A 13441-nucleotide genomic window follows, 5' to 3' on the forward strand; every position below is an offset into this window, starting at 1 on the left:
AATAGGGGAATTTTCGGCAATACTCGAGCGTGGCAGTTTAAGATATGAGAGATACCTTAGACCTAATAGAACAACCTTGTAAAGTATTTAGCTCTATATGTAGTGACGCGCGCCTAGGATAGACGATCAGATTAGTAAAAAAAAATGGATAGTCTGAAATACTCGAGCGCCTCAGATTAAGATATTGGGGGTTGATTTTAGTGTTTAAAGACTAAATTTAACTAATCTGACGATAAGTCTTTGACGCCGCCGAGTTATAGGGTCGCGAACTTGTAAAAAAAAAACGTTAATCCGGCATTCTCGAGCGCGATTTTTTTATTTTTTATTTTGAAGAATATAATCTAAAACTTACTAAAAATACAAAATCTGCCGGTTTCCGCATGACCGGAAGTGTGGAGGAGCCATTTCGTCTTCCTAAGAACGCGTTGCGGCATATAAGTCGCGAACGATACATTTTACAAAAAAAAAGTTTAAATAAACAAAAAAGGTAATTTTATTGTCATTCTTAAATTCCCCGTTTTATCAAGGAGAAAGAAAGGAAAAAAAAGAAACCAAAAAACCTTTCTCGGTCAGATTAAGAGAACCCACCAACATTTTTGTCAGATTAAAAAAATATGCTTTCAGGATACCGAGATAAACCTCCCCTATGAAAATCTGACGCGCTCGAGTATTTCAAAAAAACTTTTTTTTTTTGCATTTTCAAAAATTCATCGTAACTTATCGTCACGCCGAAATCGTCAGTTTTTTTAAAGGAAGCTTCCTTGGGGCCTACTTAACATCCCTTCCGAAAATCTGACGCGCTCGAGTAAATTTTTTTTTTTTTGCATTTTTGACTACTTTATATGCCTACCCCCACCACGCAAACCGGCAGATTAGTATACCGTTGTTATCAGAGGCACTCGGGGCATACGTAGTATGAATATCTGACGCGCTTGAGAATGCCCAAGTAACTGTTTTTTTTAACATTTTTGAAAAACCGTACACGCCAAACCCACCGCTAAAATGGTTTTTGCCATACGAGCTTTTCTTTTAGAAATTATTTTATCTTTCGATTTTGATAGGTCTCGACGGCGCCGTTGAATTACGCCATTTAGCTACCTCGCCTCCCTAACTATTATTCATTGGGCCAACATCATAAATAAGTCTGCAAAAAATCAGAACTAACGGATTTAACGCAAAAGCGAAATGTATAAAATGACTGTATTAGTCCACGATGAATAAAATATTACCTAATCATCTATATTTCAAGCTAACCAGCGTATCATAAATTATAAAAGATAATTTAAATAACATTTGACAATAATATTAAAGCATTTCATTAGATTTATGCTTTTAGTAGATTAATAGCATAATACATCCACCCTCAGGGAAATATATAACAAAGCTCGTTCAGCAACTTATGAATATTTGATGCCACGGCAGGCCACGGACGCGCAAGCCAATCGCAAAAATATGACATGATATATGTTAGTACTCAGAATAATAATATATACAGACACAAGATACCGGAATCATGTAGGTAATTCAAAAAATATTTACTTGAACTTAAGTATTAAAAAATAAATTTAGATCAATATCCTAAAACCGATTTTGTTGTTACAAGCTTTAGATACTGTTGGCCGGTGTATTATATATTTATATAGTTTGCAAGCTCCTATTTTTTGTAAGTACCTAGTAACAAAATATTTTGTTACTGTTATGCAATCATTTCTTTCAGTTTTAGTGCAAAGAAGATGCAATGGTCCCAAAAAAGAGATCTTGATTACTGGGTACCTACTACAACCAAATCTTCAAGAGCATTTTAGGGTGAATCAACTTTTTTGTGTCATTGTCCAAGGGACAATAGTGGCATAGTTTATTAGAAGAAATATTGTGACATGTTTTACTAATTTACTACTAATATTCTAAAAAAACATATTTAATGAGACTCCAGAGTAACAAAAACAAAGAAATTAATCAACAAAGTAGGTACCTTAACACAAAATAATCGCGAACAAATAATTTTAAGCTGTCTAATATGTCACACTTCTCAGCAATGGTCAAAGTTTTGTGTTTACGCTTGGGTGTACGAACCATAAATTTATAACCTCGAAAAAACGTGGGATACTGTATAGCACAGAGTAACTTGATAGAACTAATTACTACCTACAAACAAAACTAGGGTCAGGTGTTACGGCGGGGGAGAAAGGGGTCACTCGGTAGTTCGGATTATAGCGACGTTCGGATTAGCCTATGTACGGATTATCAAGGCCCTACTGTACTAAAGGATTTGTAGAGTTATTTGTCCCCTTGACAACTAATAATTGTAACAGTGGAAACAAGTTAGGTACCTACGATAAAAAGTTCATTCACCCTTTTAATAAAAAGGGAATGCATCTCATGCGATTTACAAAGAATATCATTTCTCTTTTAAAGAAAATGTAAACATACTTATTTCTTTGTTTATGAATGTAATCTAAGAGAATGTTTTATGGTAATAGAGTGAGCGTTGCTCTTCATAAGCATTTATTATGGAATTATTAAGATTATTCCAAAACAGATCATTATAAATGTGCAAGATGCGGATAATTTCCAAATATTTGGAAAGCTTTTCGAAAACATGTGATATCACAAGAAATAAAGGAAGTTTCTAATTTAGAAATGGTAATCTCGTGGCCCAAACAATATCCCGAGATTCCCGAGTTTCCAAAATAATTCCTTATGGAAATTTCATAATTTTGGAAACTTACCTATTGACGGCAGATCAGTCAGGTCAAAGGACACGTGGAGTGTTACGTATGATCAACTATATAGGTAGATAAATATAGTTACCTATTAAAGACTATTACATGATAATATCAGCATCATTTTAATTGCAATGTTGTCTCTCTATACCCATACTATTTTCAGTAAGTAGGTAATCTTAAATTGCCACCTAAAGTGCTTCAGCACACTCAATATGCTGCTTAACACCAACCTACTTCCTTAATGACTCCATTTCCTAGCAAATACGGACACGGACACGGACACGGACGCAGAGTAGTAGTAACCCCAGACGACACTTCCTATCTAATCTAACCGCGTAGTGAAATTGTGGTTACCAGAGTCAGTGATCAGTGCACCTTCGATAAACTCTTTTAAAAACAAACTCGTTGAACACTTTCGTAGACTACGAAACACAAGTGGACATTGATGTGCACGTATCAGCTTTAAGCTGCCTGTGCATTCACATATAATAATAATAATAAATATCCCCAGTTACGTCGTTTTAGATCTAAAACACAGTAAGGCCCGGAATGCACTAATGGGCTACGTGTGCGAATGCAGAGAATACCCCCTCCCCGTAGCGGGTGTGGGTGATATTCCCAGTTTATTAAATAACTTGGGTAGGTCGTGAACTTTAATGAGGAATTCATGAGTTTTTCTGGTCGTAGACTAAATTCTGGAGTGTAATTCCCTAATATACTAAGGTCAAAGCTGTGCGTCTAACCCCCTCTTCCTCGCGTTATCCCGGCATTTTTACCACGGCTCATGGGAGCCTGGGGCCCGCTTGACAACTAATCCCATGATTTGACGTAGGCGCTAATTTTTACGAAAGCGACTGCCATCTGACCTTCCAACCCAGAGGGGAAACTAGGCCTTATTGGGATTAGTCCGACTTCCTCACGATGTTTTCCTTCACCGAAAAGCAACTGGTAAATATTAAATGATATTTCGTACATAAGTTCCGAAAAACTCATTGGTACGAGCCGGGGTTTGAACCCGCGTTGTGCGTTTAACGAATCTTGTTATTGATTTATCGTGGCGTAAGTACCTAATTGCCAGAAAGTGGACAGAAATTCAGTCAGTACGAGTAGTACTTTCTACGAATATTATTTAGGACTCAACAATTAGAAGCTTAGAACTAAATGCCGTAAAAGTTATATGAAGGTGTATGTATTTTAAAGTTAAGTAATGAGGATTAGGATTTAAGGGACTTTCCACGAAAAGGGACTACTTTGTCGGGGACTTAACGCATATGGCAGCTACTTTATAAACCTGCAGAAATCTGCACCTGTCGTTGAATTAAAAGCTAAGTTACTTATCAAATGTTATCATGCTAAATATCGGTTTCTCAGTTGTATCAGATGTGTTTAAAAAAATTGCGTTACTAGGTACACTGATGATCCCGCACAGCTGTTGCGATTAAAACGTTCAATCCCTCACTTAAGACATTGAGCTATTATTAATATGTAACATAGAATCGGCACAGAGAACCAGTATTTTGCAGTGGTTGTTGTTTTGACAATAATACTATAGAAGCGGAGCGTGAATCACGCGACCTAAACGCATTAGGGCCATGAATTTTACGGTACATGCAACGTTTTGGTCGCGTCGCCAGCGACATTTTCATTGTTTGGTATGGCTTGTCTATAATAATTAACTGAATGATCGATGAATTTGAACGTCCAGAATAACACATAACCTAAACGTACACATATGTACATGTACGTTGACATGGTAGGTACACGTTGAGTGAAGTTTATCCCCAACACGTCATAAAACGAGGGACATGTCTCGTGGCTCTAGGCAATGCTCCCTCGACCTCTATTTTATCGCTTTACGACACTTTCTTTTTATTTTCCTACGAGAATTATTTTATTGCGTAGAATATAGATAGTTTTAGGGAGCCTAACGCGGTTACTATATACCTATCCGTAGATGCAGAGGGGGCTTACAGTACCCCTAGCTTCATTCGATCGGTTTTGTCCAAAAACGATTGACGTCTTGGCTACGACCCTAAGGTGCTGGTGTATACCTACCTATCAACAATTTATTTTATTATTTTTATTTCAAGTGTCATGGAAAAAATTCACTGTAAGAAGGTTTGGCAATATCCGCTCAGAAAAAAATACCGAAATAATTTATGGCAACTGTGCAATTTTTGAAAATTCTCCTTGGCACTTTGCTAGCCTGTGAGTTATATGCCTTACCCACACACCAGGGGTGCGAAACTCCTCCTTTCGGGCAAACTCGGCTCCGTTCGGCTCAGCATTGCTCCGAGCAATTATTAGAGTTGGCACCACTTGACGTCCCTTTTCGTGCACGACCACAGATAAGAGGCTTGAATTTTGACAACCTTAAATAGCCGAAAGGGATAGTGCTATAAATTAGAAAGGGACAGCATGACTCGACCCTGAACCGCTGTCAAACTTCGGTTTTGTAGGAAGTTTCGTTTCTTTACGGTAGCATGGTATAATAATATACTCCGCCTGGTACTCCATTCCCGTCTTTTCTAGGTCACCTAACTGACACGGGCCTACGTCATCATGCGACAGCGCTATATGATAATATGCGATAGCGCTATATATAGCGGCCATGTTGTTGTGACGTAGGCCCGTGTCACTCTGGGAATGGAAGACCATGTTTTATTAGACTATGTACGGTAGTACTATTATTTATTCTGTGCCGTAACTATAGCTACCCTCTTTGTGGCACGAAAATAAATTATTAAAGCCTCCACATCCAGACAAAAAAAACATTATAAACTGGCTAATTTCCCTAGCCCACGTCCTAGTACTAGTTTATTGTTGTTTACTCCAGCCTGGTAATGAGATTAATTAGAACCCCGCATAGCTTCTGCCTATAGCGGCAGCCTAATCCAAACAAATGACTTTAATTACATCACGCTAATTGTTTGAGAACTGGTTAGGTACTTTAAGTAATGAAATTAGTTTTCAATTTGTTTTAAGTCTTTTAAGAGTTTTTAAATCTTGTATAATATTATATTGCGATTGATTACCATTTATTTCGTTAGTCATGAATATTTTATGAATGATAAATGTGATTGTAAAGAGGTGAAGAGAAACATCGTGAGGAAACCGGACTAATCCCAATAAGGCCTAGTTTACCCTCAGGGTTGGAAGGTCAGATGGCAGTCGCTTTCGTAAAAACTAGTGCCTACGCCAATTCTTGGGATTAGTTGTCAAGCGGACCCCAGGCTCCCATGAGCCGTGGCAAAATGCCGGGATGACGCGAGGAAGAAGAGATGTGATTGTAAAGATTTTAACTCTTTTCATGAAACATTGAACAGAAATTGTGCTTTCAAGCCTTGTTTGCACTCACAGATATTCTGCGCTTAATAAAACGTAAAGAATATTTGCAAAAAAAAAATAGAAAAGAAGCAAAGCAAATGTGCCTTACATTGCCTAAAATGTGGTTAAAGAAATAATCGTTCTTAGCCTCGTAAGACCAAGGGCAATTTTGGCGCTTCTGAATTTGGAACTTTCTTTTGTTTCTATAAGAGTTCAAAACTCGAATTTAATTTGTACTTATACTACCGTAAGGTTGGCGCTGTAAGTATTTTTGGCACTTTTATATTTCAATGAAAAATAGGTACACAAATACACCATCCAACGTGGTAATGCCGATCCGTTATAGGCACTTTTGCACCGGAAGCGGTAAGTAGCGGTTATGACTACCTACTCTTTTAGGGTTCCGTACCCAAAGGGTAAAAACGGGACCCTATTACTAAGACTCCACTGTCCATCTGTCTGTCTGTCACCAGGCTGTATCTCATGAACCGTGATAGCTAGACAGTTGAAATTTTCACAGATGATGTATTTCTGTTGCCGCTATAACAACAAATACTAAAAAGTACGGAACCCTCGGTAGGCGAGTCCGACTCGCACTTGTCCGGTTTTTGTAATAATTTTTAATTAGAAAACTAATAAATCAATAATATGTTATTAATTTATTACTAGACACTAAAACTAAGATTGGAAGCGAAGTTCCGGCACTCAGCCTAATTGAGAGCTAGGGCAAGCGATCGAGATGTCTATCGGAAAACCATTACGGGAAACCGTTCTTACGAGCACCATTCTGATTTAAATATTTGTTAAGATTTATATAAACGCTTATTCATGTAACAATATATATACACTTACTTTACAAGTTGTAAATTATATTCGGTGAGGTGAGGTAAAAGTAAAAGTAAACAGTTTTTGACGCGAAAAATTGTTGAACTTTGTATGGAGGAGGCCGACTTGGACAACCTGCCCCATAAAAAAACCGGACTTCAAAGAACGAAATGACATAGAGTCTGTGCGGAAAGAGAAGAGTCGTAGAATGTATTGGATCCTATACATTTCACGGCTTTCTCTTTCCGCACAGACTCTAACGATAATAATAGGTATTTCAATACCGGCTTAGAGCCCTGCGTCAAGTTATAACATACTAGCAACCCGCCCCGGCTTCGTACGGGTTAACAAATTATACACCTAAACCTTCTTCAAGAATCACTCTATCAATAGGTGAAAACCGCATGACAATCTGTTTAGTAGTTTTTGAGTTACAACATACATACAAACACACAGACAGACGCGGCGAGGGACTTTGTTTTATAAAGTGTAGTGATTGTTAAGTCACGGCCCGATTCGAACTTTAAGATACGTCAATTAATTGATCTAGAAACGATATGAATTAGATATGTAAGTGTCAAATGTGACGTTTCTTCAATCAAAAACGTCACTTTTGACACTGACACATCTAATCCATATCGTTTCTAGATCTAGTTATTGGCGTATCCTAAAGTTCGAATCGGGCAGTCTGAATCGGTATCCAGGCCGAATCGAAAGTCAGCAATAAAGGTCTGACTTGGGTCGATCAACTATTTCTTGTTGTTATTCTGTCCTATCAGCCAGGAGACAATACTAGCATAGTTTGATAGAAGAACTGCCGTACCATGTTCTACAAACATGCTTAGTAGATGCCCCATTATGGAAAGGCCTTATAACTACCAAAAAATCACAAACTTGATTTTTTTCATTTAAATACGAAAAAACTAGTATTTTAAGAGTGACCCAGGAGACCGTAACCATGGCAACGAGTGACAAGAAAAAGTTGATTCACCCACTTATCGCCCTGGCAGCGCGTGGGTTTGCAATCTAACTTGGAATTTCTATTTTATTTTGTAATCGCTTTGGATAATTTGGATTGTTTGTTGTTCTAGGTAACAAGAAAAGGTGAAATAAAGGTGAAAAGGTTAGGTTAGGTTAGTATAATAGGCAGAGGCGTATTTACAAATTTGGCGCCCCGGGCCATTTTGATTTGCCGCCCCCCTTCATCAGTGACGATAAAGTATTTTATTTAAGAAAAAAAAAACCTGCAACAAGTACCTTTGGGGTGTGAAATAAAAAAAAACTAAACATTTACCATTTACTCACATAGGCATTTACATTGTTTTCCTATGTACAAATTGGTTGACAAAATCATCAATAACGCTGTCGTAATTTAAAACGTTTGTCAGCTCAGCTTCTATATTAAGAAGAGCTAAGCTATTCAGGCGCTCTTCGCTGATAGTGGAACGTAGATAATTTTTTATTCTTTTGAGTGCAGAAAGGTGACGTCACTAATGTCACTATTCTAGATACAGATTTATATGGGCCGTTTTTGTCACTCAATGACGATGCGACCTCGTTATATTTGCCTGATCTGATCGGTGACCGGTGGGTACTGCTGGGTTTTGGCCATTGAGAATCAAGGTGAGACATGGCAGTCAGGCTGGATATAGCTAAGGAGTTCGGTCGGGTCTGGCATCGAGTCTGCTCGAGGGACTATGTTATACAAATGGATCGCTAGCTTTTTTTCCGGTAGACGCACATGAGCCGTATAGTAGAGGGAAGCTGCTCCGATAGTGTGGACATTACCGCTGGCGTTGCACTAGGTTCTGTGCTGTCATTGCTGCATATCAATGATAATCATTGCTATGCAGACGACAGTAGTAGGGATGCGTATTACATAGGCCGTACCATTATCCCTCATTCTGTGGTGCTGGAAAGTCATGAAAAGTATTGTATTTGTATCTGATATCGAGAGCACTCTATCTGTACTGAGTTTCGGCATGGGATCGGAACAATTTAGTGAGATTCAATACCACGAAGACACAAGAACCGCCCGTATGTATATAATCAGATGGGTCACAAATAATGTTACGTACGTAAGTGAAAACGCGAGCGTAGCGAGCGCGAAATTTTTTCGAGAAAATAGTAGGTAAATTTTTAGGGTTCCGTACTTCAAAAGGAAAAAAACGGAACCCATATAAGATCACTTTGTTGTCCGTCCGGCCGTCTGTCTGTCTCAATATAAAGGGTCTTGACATGACAGAGGGCGGCAAAATCGACAAGGCTTGTTATTTAAATTTTACAAATAAATAGGGGAGCGACAAAATTCTGGTCGACCCTATCTGAACAGCTAATAAAATATTTTTTTGACCCAAATTTGCCGCCCCCTAAAATCTGCCGCCATAGGCTTCAGCCTACTCAGCCTAGTGGTAAATCCGGCACTGCGCCGTACTAATACTTCTTGAACGAAAATGTTGCTTAATTTAGGTACTTGTTGGTAGATATTTTTAGCAATTGGTGGGGTTTGAAGCGTTCGTTTGTTTATTAATTTAAATGTCAATTAAAATATAATAAAAAAATAGCTAAGTTTGATTATAAAAGGCGCCCAGAAAAAGCCGCAAGGGGGCGGCTTCGCCGCCCCCCTGCGGCCTGCCGCCCCGGGCCATGGCCCCCTTGGCCCTATGGTAAATACGCCCCTGATAATAGGTAAGATATTTTATGAAAGTAGGTAAATGAGAATAAGCTGTACCTACCTAATATGTAAATAAGAATTTTTTCTTTGGTTTTAGATTTAGGTTTTTTTTTCAATTTCTACTCAGAATCATAAATTAATTTTAAGTTGGCGGCAGGTACAAATTGAATGTAAATGCCCATTTAAAGAAAATATATTTTATAATATTAAAGTACTAAAAGTCCACTGTCTAACGAAACGAAACGACATTGTTAGGCAAAAACAAAATATTATTTCTACAAAACATTGAGCACTACAAAAGGTTACTTTGGACAAATAAACATTTAAAATAATCAAAAGAAAAACATGCCTCATTTTTCAATGTCGTTTTAAAGGGAAACAACTCTTTGAGATTCCCAACAATCCTTTAATAATTAGGTAACTTTTGTATTTCCATTAGGTTTTGTGTGATATCCACCCGACACACTGTCAAAATGTTGTTGTAGGCAGAGGAAGGGGTGGGTAGGATGAGGAGGGGGGAAAGGAGGAAAACAATAATGCACTACATTTGTACAACAAAACAACCCATCCTATTTTGGTTTGTTATTAGAATAGTTGGTTGCCATGGACCGGGCAGGCGCGTGTAGCAACAGGTGGTACCGAAACTCTCCGGTTAAGGTCACGGCTACCGACAAATAACTATCGAACTTAGGCAACCATACGGCAACCCTTATTAAATCGATTAACTTTATTTAGCAAATAATCTGTGGAAAATATTCACAGTAAGAATAACCTTTTGTTTAGATTTTTGTCGTTAATATGTGAGATTTGTAAAACTTGGTTAAGATCAAATAAATAAATAATAAATATTAGGGGACGTTTTACACAAAGCAACCTAGCCCCAAATTAAGCAAAGCTTGTACTATGGGGGCTAGGCGACAATATACATACTTATTTTGATAAATAGTGTAAATACATACTTATATACATAGAAAAACACCCTATGACTCAGGAACAAATATTTGTGTTCATTACACAAATAAATGCTCTTTCCGGGATTCGAACCCATCAGGACCATCGACTTCACCGGCAGGGTCACTGTCACTACCCACTAGGCCAGACCGTTCGTCTGATGACATCCTTAGAAACCGACTTATTTTGCGACTAAACGAACCCTTTATTAACATAGTATTTTTCAACAGGACCTATATAGTGACTAAATACAATGTTATTTTAATTAAGAGTTGCGTATTCATCTGTGAAATATTATAAGGGGACGTCGGGTTATATGTTAAGGAAACCCTACTCTACGCTATAATGATAAATGAAGAGCCCACACATTTACAAACTTCAGTCTGAAATAATAGCATTTCCTGTAACAGGAAGCCTTCGTAACGGTAAAAGGCTCGCTCGGCCATATATCAAGTTAGCCAGTAACGACGAGACGTCGCAGGCAAGGTATATTTTATGTTTTATATAGCTTATTCATCCTTGTTAGTGGATATTTCGGTGTGAAAGTAAAAGACGGGGTCAAATTTAAACTTCGGTGGGTGATACTAACATTTTGACGTGATAACGTCTTATAAATCGATGATTTCGATGAGCACCGGTAGCATGCACGAAAAAGTGTCACGTTGTGGACAGATCTCCATGGTAACGTTACCTACGTAATGTAATGGTAATGTTTTCTTATGACGTTATGACGCAAAATTATCGTCCGTAAACCGACTTTACAGACAACCATTTTTTTTTCATTAATTGAAGCGCCGATAGTCAAGCAGTAAGAGCTTGCGACTTTCAATCTGGAAGTCGTGGGTTAAACCTCCGGCTTGTAACAATGAGTTTTTCGGAACTTATGTACGATAATATATGTAATTTGGTACTTTACCAATCGCTTTTCGTGAAGGAAAACATCGTGAAAAAACCGGACTTATCCCATTTTAATGTTGGTCATCATCATGCTGCTCGCGTTATCCCGGCTTTCTGCCACGGCTCATGGGAGCCCGCTTGGCAGCTAATCTCAAGAATTGGCGTAGCCGCTAGTTTTTACGAAAGCCACTACCATCTGACCTTCCAACCCAGAGGGGAAACTAGGCCTTATTGGGATTAGTCCGGTTTCCTCACGATGTTTTCCTTCACCGAAAAGCGACTGGTAAATATCAAATGATATTTCGTACATAAGTTCCGAAAAACTCATTGGTACGAGCCGGGGTTTGAACCCGCGACCTTCGGATTGCAAGTCGCACCCTCTTACCGCTAGGCCACCAGCGCTTCTTCTTTAATACTTTACTTTTTCTTTAATATATGACATCTATTTCAGTTTATATTTATGAAAATTCTTGGGAAAAACCCGGTCAATCAAACTACAAAAAGCGTTTAAAGGCCATACATCGTTATAGTACCACTTGTACCCAAAAGTCATGACACGAGCAAGCGTCATAATAAGTCGAATCAGCCCCTGGTTACCGCAATCACCGCCAGGCTTTTGTTAAAATTACCGCGGAACCCCAACAAAGAGTTAAAAAGCTATAATTAACGCCCCAGTTGTTCCCAAAATAAAGTTATGAAAGCGTCTATAGAAGCCTTTACGGAGATTTAACCAGACGGTATTATTAACAAGTATTGTCGAATATATAAATACGAGTATGTATACAGTTATTCGAGTGTTTCTTTTATTTTTTGCCATTGTTATATATTGTGACCTTTTTTGCCACTTTTGTGTTATTTATACTCAGAATCACGAGCTCTTTCGATCCTAATGGGATAAAGAAATGCCCAGTTTTTTTCCTATTGTGTTACCATTTCCCCATATACTTTGTATGGCGGTAACAAAAAGGAAAGTTAGAAAAATGTATGGAATTTTAGGAAAAAAATTTCTCCCATAAGGATGAAAAGGGCTCGCTATCCTTACTAGAAATAACACAAAAGTGGCAAAAAAGGTCACAATATATAAATAAAATCGGCAAAAAATAAAAGAAACGCTCATTAACCTAAATCCATTGCTATGGCGTGAAAAAATGTATACCTTCATATTTATGAACTCGACTTTATGTTTTTATGGGCCATTTTATTGAAAGTTTTACTCTAAACTTTTTTTTATATTTGGATGTTTTATGTGATTTCCATTCAGAATCCGAGCTCTCTCGATCTTAAGTATCCGAAGAGTCCTGCGATTATAATATCCATTCCGTTGCCTTTTTCAAAGACTTTATACCATGACGGTAACGGAATCGAAGGAACGAACAAATGTACCTATGGAAACTTTGGGAAACTTTTTTTCAGCGTAGTAGGTATAGGGCTGCTATCTCTAAATTCGCCTAACCCGGACAAAGATTTAAGAAAACCCGGATATTGGGCGTTAATCGCATTTTTTCCCCGGACGTGTGTTTATACGATTTTTACCTACTTTGTACACAATAATGCCGGTAAATAATTAAATCCAATAAAGTGTTTCCTCACATAAAAAGTGTCCGGGTTTTCCCCGGCCTCCAAACTAGGACAAATCCGGGGAAACCTGGACGGATGACAGCCCTAAGTAGGTATATACCTAACATTAACAGCCCGATTCGAACTTTAAGATACGTCAAATATTACGACCAGATACGATATGGATTAGATATGTCAGTGTCAAAAATGACGTTTTTGTTTGAAGAAATTTCACTTTTGACACTGACATATCTAATCCGTATCGTATCTAGTCGTAATATTTGACGTATCTTAAAGTTCGAATCGGGCCGTTCGTAATATGGCACTCATACTGGTTTGCTGGTATTTTTTCGCGGAAAGTCAACAAAGAGTTTCAGCTTTAATCATCGCCCCAGCTGTCCCCAAAATCTGGCCATTAAAGCGTCATTAAAACTCATTTAGGTAAAACGTACACTCTCTTAGTACTAGAATTACCTTTTCAACT

General features: G+C 38.0%; 1 protein-coding gene across 1 annotated transcript in view; it reads right to left on the reverse strand.

Moving 5' to 3' along the window:
* LOC134789573 (uncharacterized) overlaps positions 1–13441 on the reverse strand; it is a 31174-nt gene that overhangs the window by 16974 nt on the left and 759 nt on the right. The window lies entirely within an intron of this gene.

The sequence above is a fragment of the Cydia splendana genome, chromosome 4 (assembly GCF_910591565.1).
Source record: "Cydia splendana chromosome 4, ilCydSple1.2, whole genome shotgun sequence".
Lineage (NCBI taxonomy): Eukaryota > Metazoa > Arthropoda > Insecta > Lepidoptera > Tortricidae > Cydia > Cydia splendana.